Here is a 13,585-nt window from a genome sequence, read left to right as displayed (position 1 = left end):
GGATTTTACATCGAATGTCTCCTCACGTTCGATAGCTGACTGCTCCTCACCCACCCTCATTTCTTTCCAAAAAAAAAATTCAAAATCTACAAACCTGTGTTACAAGATGTGTTTCACCATATGGTTTGGAAACTTTGGCAATAACAGGAGAAAGAAACACCCTTGATGACTATTAATTGGGTGTGATCATCCCATCAGCAATGTCAGGGACACGTGACATGTACCATAGGAAGAAGCCCCTGTTCTAGCTGGCCCTGACTCCAGGGTGCCCGGAGTCAGCGACCAGCTGCTGCCCCTTCTCCCAGCCACAGAGCAAGAAACAGACACAGCAACATCACCAAAATGACGCGGTCTTTCCAGTACAACAGAAAAGCATATGGTCTTTGCTTGACTTCTTTGCCGCAACATGGCAGTCCTAGAAACCTGGTATTTCATTCGTTTATTTAATAGTAATCTATTTAATCATAGTTTGTTTCTGTCTGCTCCATACCAAAGTACTGGAAATTCCCTGTTGTATTGTTTAAGCAAATAAGCAATTTGCTGAGTGCCTGGGTGGCTCAGTTGGTTAAGCGACTGCCTTTGGCTCAGGTCATGATCCTGGAGTCCCCGCCCCCCACCCCCACATTGGGCTCCCTGCTCAGCAGGGCAGACTTCTCCCTCTGACCTGCCATGCTCATGCTCTCTCTCTCTCTCCCCCTCTCTCTCCTCCTGACTCTCAAATAAATAAATATATTTTTTTTAAAAAGTAAAATATTTCTCGGCTAATGTATTAGAGGGATAGGCATGATTTACCCCAGGAAGCAGGTCTCACTCTGGGCTCTTAAATCTGGCAGGAGAGGAGTCTCGGTTTGCTCGCTGGTGATCCAGTCCGGTCAGGCTGTTTCCTTGCTCTGGGCACTGGGCACTTATGGCTTAGCTGGCTTCTTCATCTGTAAAATGGAGCTGTCACTGTGTCCTTGGGCTTCCCTGCTCCCCTCAGTGACAGCTCTTTCCCTTTTCACCTGCCCCCCCCATCCCCTACCCCATGCTCTACCTACCCCAGCATTGCATGCACAGAAGTGTCCCAGGATCCTGTTGATAGGGTCACTGAGGTGGGGACTGTTCTCATTGAACACACGTAAACTTTCAGCCCCGACCCTCCCTGAACCCAAGAACCACACGTGGTTGTTGTCCCTGTTCTCTGAACAACAATCTTAGCCCATGGCTGGCCTGGCTGAAGTCCACATTCTTGAAGATGACCCGTCCATGTACATTGACAAGCCAAGGCACTTGATTTGGAGCAGAGATCCTCAGAGAAGGGACAGCAGTGTGACTCGGGAGCCCAAGGGAAGCCTATGGACTTGCGTGTACTAAGCGCTCAGAGCTCAGCAGGAGATACCTGCCACAATCACACCCCCGCCCTTCCCTGGCTTTTCTCCTTGCTCTTTAGAGGCTCATTGAGGATTTCTCCATCCTGCTTGATACCCTGGGCTTCACAGTGTTCTTTCCCGTGATTTCTCGATCTCACTGCAGTCATCGATGGCATGATGTGTCTATACCCCTGGGAGGCTCAGTGCAGCACTAGAGAGAGCTGGTAGAAGGCATGACTTATACTGGGAGCAGCCCAGTCATGGCACACAGGCCTTGAGAAAGGAAGGGGAGACTCTGAGAGTAGGTAGGGGTAGATGCCATGGGGCTAGGTTGGATTTCCATGGCTCAGAAGGGAACACAGGATTCCAGGTCTTGGGGAGTCATGAGAGAAGAGGGAAGATGAACATTCCAAGCAGGAACCCCAGTGCAGAAAGAGAAGACGGGCAACATACACGCACAGAGCCCTCAGACCCAACAAGCTCTCTTCCCATCCACTCTGCTGAAAGCACAGAAACGGCTAAGATTCCTTATGTCATTGTTTTCTTTTCTAAGAAGAACGGTGCAGTTGTATACCAACATTTTCCACAGAACCTACCTCAAATGTTTGCAGTCATCGGAATGCATAGACAATTCACCCAGTTCTTTTTGCTTTCCTTCCAAAGCTCTTAATTGTCTATGCGGGCTTTTGGTGAAAGGAGTTTTATAGGGGATATTTTGCAGGGAGGTAAACAATTCGAGGCAAAGTGGGAGTTCAATTAATTTTTATGGATTTGAGAACTTTGAAAAGCACACTGGCTACAACAGCTACGGCTGTGTCATTAACTGACTGGATACCGGGGAATGCAGAGAGAGGGAGCACAGGCTCTCATGCCTGCACTGCTGAATTTAGGTCTCACCTTGGCTGTTATTGGCTACACACCTTGGGCAGAAGTCTTAGCCTTTGAATAGTGGGGTGAGATACCCAGGTGGGCTTATGACAACCAGAGTGGTGATAGACATTGGTGAGGCCGGGGACAGATGTCTGTTCCATTTACGGCGTACTAGATATCCCCTGCTGAGTAGCATACTGTCCCCAATTTAGCAGGTTATCACAATTCACCATTACCTTTTATAGTTGAGTTTAGTGAAATCATCTGGGTGGTTTTAACGTGGGGTCTCTCACGCTGTGTAGTCAGATGGCTGATCGCAGGAAGGTCTGACTGAGTTGGATGTCCAAAATGGCATCTTTGCTCACCATCTGGCACCTCAGCTTGGGTGCCTGGAAGAGAGAGGTATGGCGGGGCATGTCTCTTTCTATCCATGCAGCTTCTCCACATGGCTGCCTGGAGCTGTCTCACAGTATGCTGGTCTAGAGTGTTCAGACTTGACATGACAGCTGACTTCTCCCAGACGAAGCCTTCCAAGAGCACAAGACAGGCTACAAGGTTTCTTACGACTCAGCTTCTGAAATCACAGTGTCCCTTTGCTTTGTTTCATTGGTGACCCAAGGACAGCTCAGATCCACATAGAAAGAGACCTGGGGCATGGATATCTGGGGAGTATGGTTCATTTGGGAGGGAGTCATTTTTGGAGACTAGTTCAACATGTAATATGGTTGCAAAGTAGGGTTCTTCATCAATTATGTGTTCTATGACTTGTCCATGTGGATTTTTCTCTGACTCCACGTTCATCTGGGAATAGCCCCATAGCTATTCTGTCCTCAACATCCTGGGCATAGCACATAGTAGGACATTTTCTTGTTTTTTCTAGTCACCAAATCAAGATGTGATGGGCACATTTGAGATTTATAATTTATTTCAGTCCTTCGCCAAGAAGGGTTTTTGCTTCCTGCTGTTGTTGGTGGTGTTTGTGGAAGGCATGGTGTGTGAGGAGGAGCTGTCTGAGGGAACCAAGATGAGATGAGGAAAAGTGTATTTGGAAACAAAAAGGAAGCATAATAAATAAAGTCAAATAAGAAGCTATCTCAGTTATTTCTTTTAAATATTTTATTTATTTGAGAGAGAGAGAAAGCAAGCAGGGGAAGGAACAGAGAGAGGGGGCGGGGGAAGGGGACAGAATTCCAAGTAGACACCCCTGAGCGCAGAGCCTGACATGGGGCTCAGTCTCACAACCCTGAGGTCATGACTTGAGCTGAAACCAAGTCAGACGCTTAACTGACTGAGTGACCCAGGTGCCCCAGAAGGTGTTTCATTTCTTAATGCAAGCTGGGTTGATCCTAGAAGGTAGAAGCCCTAGAGATGAAGGACGTTCAAGAAATCCTTTACGCCGTTGTGTTAGAGCGGTGCCAACTACCGTGTTCCCTGGTTCAGTGCCTCAGTTTTTGAAGGCGACAGCTGTTCAGACCCTCCGTATTCCTCTCTTCATTCACTGAACAGATCTACATTGAACAGCTGCTCTGGGCTAGGAAATGTGTTAGACACTTTGGGAGATATGAAGATGAATCAGACCAGAATCCAGGCAGAACACAGCCCCCACGCAGAAATCCAGAGTGTGCTGTGGTGCGGGAGGGGGCGGAGAGAAATGTAGTCTTGATGAAGAATTGAGGCTCTGTCAGCCCAGGGCTCAGCTCTGCTGGTGTAGGGATGACATCTCCTATCACCGCCACCACCCCTGTCACTCTTTGCCCTTGAGACTGTCATTCCATAAGGCTCTGGCAGCTGCAGAACAGTGTTCTCCCTTGCAGAGGGAAGGTACCTACTTTGGACTTAGAATGAGTGTTTTCTCAGAAACTGGCTCCAAGAGTTGACATCCCCACTACGGGTTTGAATGTGACATCCGTAGAGTGGTGCAAGAAGTTGGATGGATGGCTGCTTTATCTTTTTATCAAAATACCAAAAACACATATATAGTGAGTCACATCACCTTTTGGTAGCTCTAAACCCATGGCAAGTTTTTTCCACTTTTCACACAAGTGTGACAATTAGTTTACATCTCTCTCTCCACGCCTGGACTATTCTCCTCTAAGGGAGATGTCTATCTACACAACTGTGTGTCCCCAGTATCTAGGAGTCTAGGAGTGTGTCATTTCATTGACTCATGTTACCTCTGTTTAATAGCAATCCTTTTTCTTTTTGCAGAAATCCCTATATTTTCGGCTCAGCGACCCCGGGGTGCTTGTTCCAGTTGTCCTTTGTTGAGTGACCAATCAGATGGGTGGAGTGTGTTATAGAAATTGGCAGCAGGTATCCAATGGGTGAAGAAGGTAAGATGGAGCTACTTGACTATACAATGACTGTAGGCATGAAGTGACCGCCAACTGGCCCCTCCCTCCAACCTGCCTTTGCTTAAATCTGCACTAAATGGAAAGCAGCATCTGAGAAGGAAGTTGGCCTACTGATTTGGGCTTTGAGGGATGTGATTATTCCCTGTTGTTCTTGGATTCTCTTTACTGAACACCTGTTATGTACCAGTACAAGGTTGATCATTTTTGTTGTTGTTTGGGTTTTTGAGGGGGAGGGATGACTATAGAAAAGTCAGAGGAGAAAGAAGGAACTGAAAGGCATTCTTTAGCAAAGACTCAGCTGGGAGGACTAAGATAATTGACATGTTGCCTTTTCCTCCTTTTCTTCTTTTGAAGAGAATTCTATAAATAAGAACAAGGTGACTTATATCCCATGGCCAGGAGGCTGAACCTTTCAGACCTCAAAAGGCAGACTGCAAGATCATAAGCCAAAAGGCTGATTTCAGCTGTGAGGCCCACTCTGCCACTCATATGCCCTGAGATTAATGAGCTCTTTTCTGGGCCACAGGGTAGTTGGACCTAGGGTCATTAACAGTTCTAAAATTTTAGGATTTTATGACTCCATTGATCTCCTCTATCTTCTCAGTAGTAACTAGAGCTATTTTTATAGGCCACCCAAATATCCAGATAGAAACGCAAGAATCAATTCTAGGGGCATGACTCCCTACATTTTAGGGTTCTAGATCCATCTGTCCATAGGTCTATGGCTCCTCTCCATGGGGTAGTCCACCAGGAGCCTTAAATGCAGAGGCCAAGTACAACTCATGGTTTTCTCCTCTCAACCCTCACTTTGTCCTGTGTGTCAAATTTCAGGGTAGCATCAAAACTCAGTGGGATCAGAAACATAGAAGGGGTGCCACACGTCTCTCAATCAGACGTGAAACTGCCAATGGCAGTTTATTCCTGTTGATTCCTACCGGTGCTACTCTGATGATCTCTGAAATTACTTTTTTTATTTCTCTCTTCCCCACTTACTGTCATCCTCCAAACATTAGCCTGATCCTCTTTCTCCAAAGTTATCACAATTGCCGCCTGACAGGTCATTTTGTCTCTGGGGTTACTTCTTCTCCAGCATGATATGCCTTCCATACAAATACTAAAGAGTGTCCCTACATCCAGGAAGTATGTTACTTTCCCCCTTAATCTTTTTGGTGTCAGAGATCTGATTCCTTAGTAAGTGTCTAGGACCCCTTCAGGGATAAGGCCACTATTTTGCTGTCCAGACTCATTTCTCAGCCATTCTCTCTGCAAACCCAGCCCTGCCTAGACACATCCATTGTGGGATCCACTATAGGGCACACCTGTCACTTCCCCAATGCCCCATGGTCGCACTCTCTCTTCACAAGCCAACTCTTACTCACTTATATCTTAGCTTGGACTTCACTATCTTTAAGGAATTCTCTCCAGTCCCTGAAAACTGAGCTATGGGTGTTTCCTAGACAACACATGGGTAGTCAGAGGTTATGTGATCTATTGTGATTTCGACAGAGGGTTGTAACTGTTTATTTAATTACATATCTTCCCGGCTAGACCTGGAGGTTCTAGCCCTGGAGGGCAGGGCTTATTTGGGGGAGCACTGTATTCCTAGTTGCAACCACTGTATCTGGCCAAAGTAGGTTCTCAAAACATAGTTATCAAACATATCAATAGCGACTTTTAAGTATATTTTGAATAGAATATGAGAAGGGGAGCTAATGTTACAACAGAGAAAAGTCATAATAATGGCAGTGCTTAGTACACATCAGGGTACTTATTGAGTGCTTAGTACACATCAGGGAAATAAGATATTGAAAGGCATCACATCCCACAATCCTTGCAAAAACCTAGTGTAGTGGGTACTCTAAATGTCCAAGATTTGCTAAGTGAGAAAACTGAGTCTTAGAAAATATAGGTAACTCGTCTATGGCCATATTGGCATAATTTTTACTCTCGGAAATTTTTATCTTTGAGAAGTCTGATTTTAGCTAAAGCTGATAGATTTAACCACTCCCCTCTTTTCTCTTAGCCCTGAATGAATCTGCTCTGTTAGGGACCAAAAAACAAACCAACAAGTCAGTACCTGTCCAGGAGGCAGGCCTTTTCCCCTGCCTCCCACACAAGCTTCTGTGACAGATGTGGTTGTCCCCTGTGACTAGACTCGTAAATCTTTGGTGATTTTCCAGGTGTTGTACCCTCCCATGTGAATGTGAATCTGTTTGAGAACACAATTTCAATTCGGGGAGCTCCCCGAACTCTTTCTCCGGTGCTCTGGTCCATGCTTGTTACAGAATAAACCGATGAATGAGAACGCTCTTCAGGGAGCAGAGCGGCACATCCCTTCAGAGACACCCATAAGATCTGGAGTGTCTGACTGGTTCCTCTCAAATTAGCATATTTTGCACTCATTTGCTCTGAAGCCTGGTTCAGCAGATGAGACGCAGCTCTCCTGTAGACATGTCTGAGAGTGACGATCATCTCATTGCTGCCAAGCCAAATGGGTCTCTTCATTTCATTAGCCTTGTGAATTCTTCAGTAGAACACGTGACTGACATTTCCTATTTTTCTAGATAATAGGGACAATTAGAATGAGGTATCAATGAAGCAGAGTCAGAAGCTAAATAGAAAGTACTTGGATTTATCTTCTAGGAAACATGTTAGTTTTGTTATTTTTTTTTTCCTACTTAGAAATTAAGAATGCCTAGTTAGAAGAGTCCTGCATAGCTTTTTCCAAGGAGGAGAAGAAAAACTATTCTAATGCTTCTAACACCCTTGAAACACACACACACAGCATGGTACAGACAGAATGGCTGTTTGATCTTTCAGGCAAATATTCTTTTTTTTCCAGAGAGGTTTTTTTTGTTGTTGGCTTTTGTTTTGTTTTGTTTTTTGTTTTTTGTTTTTCCCCTTGAATAAAGGGAAGACTTGTTCATGATTATACTGTAAGGTTTTGGAAGAACAAAACAAAATTAACCAACAACTTAGGCTGCAGACTCAGATTCTTGATTCCCCCTTCAGTTCACAATAACAGCGTTTCTTTTCTTCTTCTTCTTCTTCTTTTTCTTAAAGAATTTATTTATTTATCTGACAAACAGCGAAAGATTGTATGCACAATCAGGGGGAGCGGCAGAGGGAGAGAGAGAAGCAGGCTCCCAGCTGAGCGTAGAGCCTGACATGGGGCTTGATTGCAGGAGGCTCAATCCCAGGACCCTGGTATCAGGACCCCAGCCAAAGGCAAATGCTTACCCCACGGAAACACCCGGTGCTCCAAGGGCCGCGTTTTTGGAAAGTACCTTGGTGTGCGGTTCACACAGCAAGAGTCAGAAGGGCACTTCCCTTTTCCTTGAGGAGCTAACAGTCAAGTTGCTCTGTATAAAGTGTTCAAAATCCAAACAAGAAGGAAAAAGAGAGTGATGGGGTAGAGAAGAGAGAAAAAAAGAGAGAGAGGCTTTTAACAAATGGTAGGGAAGTTGTTCAGGCTCGCAAGATCAGCTCTCCGGCTGACCTCCGAGGAGATCCATTCGAACTCTGTCCCTGGCACACATTTCCCTTGGGTCCATCCACAGCACAGGGGAGGACGTGCCTGGGTTAGCCACAGACTACGGCTTCTCAGCCTTGCTGCCTCACTGGGCTTTTAGAGTAGGGCACTGGGGCACAGATAGGAATGTCTTCAAGTGAAAAAGATTTGCCCTTATATTCATAGAATCTTCCACACATGGTGATTCTGCTGAGTGATCATGGGCAGGGGCCAGTGGTCCCAAGTCACCCAATATCTTTTATTTGCATAAAAATCAATCCCAAAAAGCCACTTTGAAGGGGAGGGGGTGCAGCTCATCTATGCTGAAGTCTCCAGCGAGCTCTGCTTTGTCGCTGACAGTCTGAAATGCTGGCAGCCTGTCTTCCAACCCCCTAGCCTGCTGGGTCTGTCTGTGAATGCACATTTCCTATTTCGGGATGTAGACCACTGTGGAGAAAGAGGCCAAGTATCTGTCTTTAGCTGGTGTCACTTGGATAAAAAAAATAGACACTCAGTCCACTCGCTGACTCCTCTGCAGATCGTCGGTGTGTATAATGTGACTGGCAGTCCCGCTGTCGATGAAGAATTACAGGAAGCTGGGCAGCACGAGGGCCCTATCTTTGCCCGAATCCGTATCGAAGACACACACGGCAGCCATAGTGGTGGCTCTTTCATCTCACTTTATTTAACTAATGATGAACAACACGCAGAGGCCACTCCCGTTAAGAACAGTGAGAGCGGAGACTGAACGCGCATGTCCGCGCTTTCCATCCATGATCAGGCTGGACGCCACCAGAACTTTGAGTGGTGTGTGCAGTCATCATAGTTCTTTCATAGATGCGGACCCTGAGGTTCGGGGAGAGTACAGTCAGCCTGCTGAGGGACATGTGACTAGCAATGGATAGAGCCAGGGTCTCTCCTCTGAGCCCTGACTCTCCTGGGTCTTCTGTTTTGCCTTCCAGTCTTAGCGAAGTTTGAGGGCAATCTATTAGAATTTTTTTAGTATGGCCATGTCCTAAATCTCCACTCGGCTTATAAGGAAGTCCTAGCAGCTTCTGGCGAATGCACTAGTACGCAGCTCGGTGTGTAACACTGAGCGAGAGCTAACACGTCGGGAGAAGCGAAGAGAGTGCTGGGTCTGTTCACTTCCCAGCCATCTCTCGAGAACTGTTCTTGTTTTAGTCATTGAACGAGATACTGGAGCTAACACCGTGGGCCAAGTGTACACCCGTCTGGGGTTACAGTAGTGGAACTGAAGTCATGCCTTTGAAGGCCCTTCCTTCTTGTGATGGAGCCAAGCTGGCTGACAAACAACCATGGTGCTCGCTCCTTCTAGACAGGTCTAGGCTTCCATAGGACTACAGGGGTGGGGGCCTGACTCTGATAGAGGAAATCAGGAGAAGCTTCAGTGGGGAGGTGACCTGTGTATGTAGACACAAAGCATGAGTAGGAGGTTACCGGAAAAGATCAGGAAGTATGTTGCAGTCCAGAAGTTGGAAAGAAAGAGAGAGAGCTGTATGGAAGTTCTCGAGCCACTCTTTGTCGTGACTGGGTGGTTTGTTTGTTTTCTTATTTATTATCTGTAAGTCAATAAGACAGTTAAATAGATGAAGAGGGTATGAAATTCAGAAGGTGATAAAAGTTCTACAGAGAATTCAGACTCCTTCAGTGCCTATCATCTCATCCATGAATTTCCTGCCACGGAGGCAACTACTATTTTTGGATTCCTACGTGACTGTCCAGAGATTTTCTGGATAGTTACAACCACACATATCCACAGAGTCACTTACTCCACATCTGTACGTGGGTATCTAACTATAGACACTGTTTTGCACACTGTCCTAGAAAAAGAAAACTTCAGTAAGTGTTTTCCCTTATTCGTTTTACTCACGCTCCTCGGATTTTAAACTTTTTTAAATTAAGAAAAATTACAAACCTGCAGAAAGTTGTAAAAATAATACAATGACTTCTTATAAACCCTTCATCGGAAATGACTGATTTTTTTAAATCATTTTGCCATGCTCCATGCAATGATTGTACAGATTTAATCCGTAATTAAGGTACAGCCTGGATGTCAGTTACCCAGAGAGCTCCAGAGCCCTTCCTTCCTGAGACAACCCAGGTACACGCTGAAATCTAGAACATATCCACTCCATGTCAGTTGCTCTGATGTGCCAAGAGCAGCAAATCCCCCTTCAGGATAAGGATGTCTGGAAGGGCCCTTCTTTGCGCTGCTTGATACCCACCTTGTGCTCAGTTTGGGGAAAGGTTTTGCCCTGTCTTGTCAAGTGCTCCCTCGGCAAGAGGTGAGTGTCTCTCGGGCCGGGGAGCATGCGTTCCCCACTTACCTTCTGGACCCAGTGGTCCAGGGTGGGAACACACAGCCCTGGTAAAATCTGATCACTTCATTTCCGACAACCGGCCATTCAGATAGTGACTCTTCTGTTCTATTTGTCAGCTTCAACAGGGCCACCCCAAAGGCTGGTGTAGGATTCCCTCCTTTCAAAGATCAAAGCTCCTGAGCACTGCTCAAATTATCTCTGCGTTTCCTCTGGGCATCTCATGGCAAGGGAGGGTTTGTATTCTACATGAGAGGGACTTTGAACGCTGTAACGGGCAGGAAGTAACCCAAGAAGACAGTGTGGAATGGCTTTGCAGTCAAGGGCTCTGGGCCTAGGAGGATCGTTTTCAAGTATCCATTCATTCACTCATCAAATAATGACTGAAAGCCTTCGTGGTACTCTTTCATGCTTTGTGGCAAGACCTGTGCATACTCTTTGCAGACTGTGATGGTCATCTGTGGGGTGGCGGACATACAGACATACCGCAGCTGAAGAAAGCCGGCAAACCTGAAAGGGATGGGGTAGAATCTCTAAGGAGTGGCTTCCTGCTCATCCACCCATTCATTCATACATTAAACACGTTATTTATTGACTGTTTGCTCTGTCCTAATTCCAACATGTGCCCCTGTGAATAAGACCATTGTTGTTCCTATTTTAATGGAACTCATATGCCGGAGGTGGGGGGGCTGGGAGGTTGTCCTCTTGACCTCCCTCTAAGTCTACCTATTTCCTTATGTTCCATCAGGGAGATTCAGCTGCTCCCACTGTTTCAGGACAAAAAAATCAGGCCATTGCCTGTCAGCCCTTCCTGGCCTCATGTGATTCTGAAGCCAGAGAATCACCATTTCCTCCGGAGGCTACTAACCCAAATTACCCTGTGCCCTGTGGGGGACTCAGAGCTCAAGGAAGTTTGAGAGTGCAGAGGAGGAAAGGTAACAAGCCATACTAAAATCTGCCACCAATTAATTGTGTCTGCTGAGGATCTAGACGGCTGTAGCCTGACACCTGGCAGATGCCTCTATTTGGAAGCTTTAGAAAAATTGTGGAGGGGCCAGTGAGTTCATCTTTTCAAGAGGCTCTGAATTTTAGACTCTAAGTACATATTCCAAATGCTGTTAGGTTGCCACAGCAACAGTTCTTATACATTTTTTTTTATAAAGAAAATAAATTGTAAAAATTCCAGCCATAGACTTGGAAGGAAGGGCAGGGTGAGAAGGTGCCTCTCTAAATGAATGTCTAGTAAGTTTCCCCAAGAACTGTGTTCCTGTCCTTAACAGGTACTGTTTGGGACCTCCCAGAACTCCCCAGTTTCACTTCAGAATCTCCACTTGAAAAATGGACCCAGGAGGATTGTTACTCATTGTCCCTACCCCGTTTACATCAGGCTTTGGGCAAAGAAAGCAAAAGCCTTGATCGCTAGCGTGGTTTCATTGGCCTCAAGAGTTGGAGCGGAACCTGCAAAGGCAGTCCGGGCTCACAGGGGACCGGCCAGAGCGGCAGGCACTCCAGCTCCTAGGAGCTCATCCAGCTCTACGCCTGCTTCCCCAGTTTTCTCCTCCAAGCTGCTGCAGGATTTCTCCAAAATCCAAATCATATCAAGTTGCTTAAGTCTAAAACCTTAAGCTTCAGAAGACCACTGGTCCCTTGCAGGATAACTTAAGCTTCAGAAAAGCATGGTCCCTCGCAGGATAAATTACAGGGTGCTTTGCTTGTAAGACTGCCAGGATCCAGCCTCCACTCCCTGTCGCCTCCTGGAGCCCCCGTGTCACCCCCCCTTACCCTCCTTCCAGTCCACAGCTTACTGCTGGCAGCCCAGCACCTCACTGGGACGCTTCCCTCCCGATTCCTTTGCACAAGTTTTCCTTCTCTGCCCCCATTTCTCTGGTTGTGCAGAGAAGAATTGTCTTTGGATGACGTTCCCTGGCCCCGGGAAACAGGTCACTTCTTTTCCCTGAGTGCCTTGGCCCCTTGGGGGTCTCAACATGCCTTCCATGGGCCCCAGGCACCTTCACCTTCAAGATCTCCTTTTACCATAAAAAATATATATATTCTATGACTGCTTTGGTATAAAGATGAATATAATCTTTTACCCTGAAAATCCAATTAATTTCCCTTCTGACTTTAAAAGAAATTACAACTGGTATGTGAGGATATGGAGCAAAGGGAACCCTTGGTGGGATATAAATGGAGGTCCCTCAGAAAATTAACAATAGAACTAAGCTATGATCCATTAATTCCACTCCTGGGTATTTACCCAAAGGGAACAAAAATGCTACCTTGAATAGATAGATGTGCCCCCATGTTCATTGCAGCATTATTTACAATAGCCAGGACATGGAAGCAGCCTGAATGTCCATAGACAGTCAAGACAATGTGTTGCGCACAGAGACACACACACGATGGAATATTACTCAGCCACAAAAAAGGAAATCTTGCCATTTGCACCAAATGGATGGACCTTGAGGGCATTATGCTAAAAGAAATATGTCAGAGAAAGACAAATACCATATGATCTCACTTATATGTAGAGTCATAAGGGGGAAAAAAAAAACAAGTAAAACCAAATTCATAGGTGCAGAGAACAGATTGGTGAGGGTGGGAGGGGGTGGGAGGTGGGCAAAATCGGTGGAAGGCAACCCAAAGGTAGAAAGTTCCCTTAGTATAAAATAAATAAGCCCAGGCTATGCAATGTACAGCACAGTGACTATAGTTAGTAATATTGTATTGCATATTTGAAAGTTCTTGAAAGTTCTCATCCCAAGAAAAAAAAATACAGCTGTGTGTAGTGACAGATGTTAAGCAGATTTAGTGTGGTGATCATTATCCTATATAAAAAAATATCAATTATTATATTGTACACCTGGAACTAATATAATGTTATATGTCAATTATACCTCAATTAAAAAAAAAATAAGCAGGCACAAAAACCTTCCTGTGAGTCCCTAAAGTGTTAGGGTAGGGACCCCAGGCATAGTGCCTAATGGAGAAGTCGGTGCAGCATTCCTCTGTGACCTCATTGCTATTTGGCTGTCTACAAGTCTTTGAGGCTAGAATCTGGATGTTTAATGCCAGGTCTTCTATCACAGTGTGTGGGGTATGTGTGCACACTTGCTGAACAGGCCTTCACAGGAAGGAGACGTGGTCTCCGTCCTCCTGGAC

The 13,585-nt window shown here is 45.8% G+C and overlaps 1 protein-coding gene across 1 annotated transcript in view; it reads left to right on the top strand.

Annotated features, from left to right (window-relative positions):
* The window catches only part of CDH11 (cadherin 11), a 149,572-nt gene that overhangs the window by 58,642 nt on the left and 77,345 nt on the right, over positions 1-13,585 (top strand). The window contains exon 2 of the mRNA XM_059383692.1: positions 4,428-4,552. The gene's annotated coding sequence lies outside the window, so the exon portion shown is untranslated. The remainder of the gene's footprint in view (positions 1-4,427; positions 4,553-13,585) is intronic.

Source organism: Mustela nigripes, chromosome 17 (assembly GCF_022355385.1).
Source record: "Mustela nigripes isolate SB6536 chromosome 17, MUSNIG.SB6536, whole genome shotgun sequence".
NCBI classification, from domain to species: Eukaryota; Metazoa; Chordata; class Mammalia; order Carnivora; family Mustelidae; genus Mustela; species Mustela nigripes.
The sequence above is the reverse complement of the archived record's forward strand: the minus strand, read 5'-3'. Positions and strand labels throughout refer to the sequence as shown.